Source organism: Bison bison, unplaced genomic scaffold, assembly GCF_000754665.1.
Source record: "Bison bison bison isolate TAMUID 2011002044 unplaced genomic scaffold, Bison_UMD1.0 scf7180017864347, whole genome shotgun sequence".
Taxonomy (NCBI): Eukaryota; Metazoa; Chordata; class Mammalia; order Artiodactyla; family Bovidae; genus Bison; species Bison bison.
The window spans coordinates 291,306-294,797 of NW_011494919.1; positions in this window are offsets into that span (position 1 = coordinate 291,306).

Sequence of the window (3,492 nt, forward strand, 5' to 3'; positions counted from 1 at the left end):
AAACAGTGTCAGACTTTATTTTTCTGGGCTCCAAAATCACTGCAGATGGTGACTGCAGCCATGAAATTAAAAGATGCTTACTCCTTGGAAGGAAAGTTATGACCAACCTAGATAGCATATTGAAAAGCAGAGACATTACTTTGCCAACAAAGGTTCGTCTAGTCAAGGCTATGGTTTTTTTCAGGGGTCGTGTATGGATGTGAGAGTTGCACTGTGAAGAAGGCTGAGCGCCCAAGAATTGATGCTTTTGAACTGTGGTGTTGGAGAAGACTCTTGAGAATCCCTTGGACTGCAGGGAGATCCACCCAGTCCATTCTGAAGGAGATCAGCCCTGGGATTTCTTTGGAAGGAATGATGCTAAAGCTGAAACTCCAGTACTTTGGCCACCTCATGCGAAGAGTTGACTCATTGGAAAAGACTCTGATGCTGGGAGGGATTGGGGGCAAGAGGAGAAGGGGAGGACAGAGGATGAGATGGCTGGATGGCATCACTGACTCGATGGACATGAGTCTGAGTGAACTCTGGGAGTTGGTGATGGACAGGGAGGCCTGGCGTGCTGCGATTCATGGGGTTGCAAAGAGTCGGACTTGACTGAGCGACTGATCTGATCTGATCTGATCATCTTTCTTCAGTTTATTGATTTGAATGCTAATCTATCACTTCTAGAGACCCCCCACTCCACAGACACACCCAGAAATAATGCTTTACCAGCTATATATGCATCCTTTAGCCCAGTCAAGTTGACAGATAAAATTAACCATTGCAACTATGGCTTACATTTCATTGGTCAGAACAAAGTCATGGCCTCATCTAGCTGCAAGTGAGACAAGGAAATGAGAATCCTTACTGAAAAATGAGTGAGTTCTATTACCAATGAAAGAAAGGGAGAATGGGTATTGAATGTTTGTTAAAAGTCTCAGTCACCCATCTCCTCAATCTGTCTGAATAGTAAGTTGTTTAAGGGCAGGAGTGGCAACTGACTTTGTACTTTGTAACATTTTGCAGAGAAAACACACATTTCCAGAAACCTTGTAAAGAAGATGAAACAATCTCAGGTTACCACACCTGGAGCATTGACACGTCATTTTCGAATACATGTTAAGAAGCCAACATTCACACTTCTAGACTAGAGAAAGAATGACAAGAGGAAGAGACAGAACATGTTTTATTTTGAGAGTGATAATATAAACACACATCAGCTTCTCAATCTGATAGTGTCTCAGAGGGTGGCCTTGCCTTCACAGGATGAGTATTGGAGGGCAAGAGCCAGAAACTAGATTTTTGTCAAGGCATTTGAAATTAACACAGAAAGAATAACTATGATCTCCCAATTAATAAGAACCTAGTTTATAAACTAGGAATTCCACTTGAATTTATAACATGTAGTTTGTAGCTTGTAATACTTTTGTTTACTGTCTTTCACTGATAAATATCATGCTGCATGGAAATCTCCTTCAGTGAGTAGAATATTCCTAGTAAGCAGAGACTCAAAGAACCGTAAAATTGAAGAGCTTTCAAAGATAGTACTGCATCTTTGTCCCCTCAAAAGGGAACATCTTTCTAGCACTTTCTAAAACATATGTATACCAGTTAGGCTCTTTCAGTATGCAAGGAATAGTAGCTTGCTCAGTTTACTTTAGTTACAAAAGGTGGGTATAGAGCTGAGGCAAGGAATTATGGTGAAACAGAGCTCCTGTGCTAGGCTTCTCATAGGAACTTGAAAAATTACACTTTCCTGCTTGTGTTACTCATGCCCTGCTTTGTGGTCTTCCTATTAATTGGAATCACAAGCAGTCTTAGATAAAAGCATAACTGCCTGGGTAGTGAAATATTAATCATCTGTATAGACTTCTGCCTAGGGATGTTCTGTGTCAAGGAAATGTGTTCAAAGGTCCCGAGCTGATAAAGCACGATGGGGTCAAAGGCTCCTGTGTCAGATGGATGCACATGAGGAAAGGGATGGAACAACTGAGCAGATAAGAAAAACAAGCTTAATGTGTCAAAGAGTTTTGCAACTAACTCCTTGGAAACCATGTCCCATCACAGATGCTAAGGTGTGGATAACATAGGTATGGCAGGCTTCACAGATTGGGGTGCAGATAATACCCACAAGCAGCATTCTAAAGTGAGACATAATCACACACATGGATGTGCAGGATATACAGACTGCTTTCTTCAAGACATTCTTATCATGTAAATATTTGATGGGCTGAAGTATTTAATGGGTGGGATGGGGCAACTAGAAAGAAAGAAGCAAGTCTTGATAGCTTTTACCATGTGGAACTGTTAGGTAGTTAGAATAGGAAAAAGAAGTCCAAAATGGTGGTGGCTGAAAGACAAAGAAGGGAAAATCCCATGAAAGTAGAACAAAGGAAGGTCCAAGAACCAGAGTGGGGACCTCAGGTAAAACAAACAGCCCTCCTGGCTAGCCCAATTTACATAGGGCAGGCTCAGGGGGTTGGGGCGGGGGAGGATACAAATGTATAAAAGGAGAAAGCCTAGAAGAATTGAGGCCTCTCTTCTCTCTTCTTTTGGGTCTGCCTGCCCTCACTCCTTGAGGGTGTACTATCCTTTGTTTTTCCTAATAAAACTGAGCTGTAACACCCATTCGTCCCTCGCTTCAAATTTTGGTGCGGCGAGACAGAACTGAGGAAATTACAAACTCCCCCAACAGAACTAAAATCCACTTTTGCATGTTGTAAGCACCACCAAAAATTGCTCTGGGAAGGGCTGCCATATTATCAGCCTAGAGAGTTGGTGACTAAGTGTCAGGAGGGAAATTCAGGGAGATTTTCTACTCACTTGGAGATTCCTCTGCAGAGATTGTTACTATTGTTAGTTTGCTGGCTTTTTAATTTGTTTAGTACTTGGCCACACTAGTACTTGGCTGGAACTGGTATCTCTCCCTGCTTACCAACATGCCTAGTATGGATCTTCTGCAGAACCTTGGAGGATGGAATCTGTTGGGAATGAACAGCTGCCAGATCCATCTGGAGTAGCTGGGGGAGGGAGAAGCTGAACTCGATTTGTTTAAGAAAGAGGAACTGCACTCTTGACCCCAGGGTATCTTTTCTATTAAGTTTGAGTTAGGAGAGAGGTCTTTCCTGGTGGCTCAGTGGAAAAGAACCCGCTTGCTCGTGCAGGGGATGCAGGTTCCATACCTGGGTTGCGAAGATCCCCTGGAGAAGGAAATGGCAACCCACTCCAATATTCTTGCCTGGAAAATCCCATGGATGGAGGAGCCTGGTGGACTATAGTCCGTGGGGTCACAAAAAAGTCGGACAAGACTTAGTCTCTAAACAACAACAACCAGTAGAGAAAAGGCATGGCTCCCAGGCTTTAGCTGTGGATGACCGCCTTTGGCTGGCTTTACCCAGAATGGAAGGAAACAAGGGAGAGGGAGAGTGGGGCTAGATGGAAACTGACTTTCTGCTGAGGCTCCTGGTAGAGCAGTTTTCCCCCAAGGCTTATCTGTGGGGGATGAATGCAATC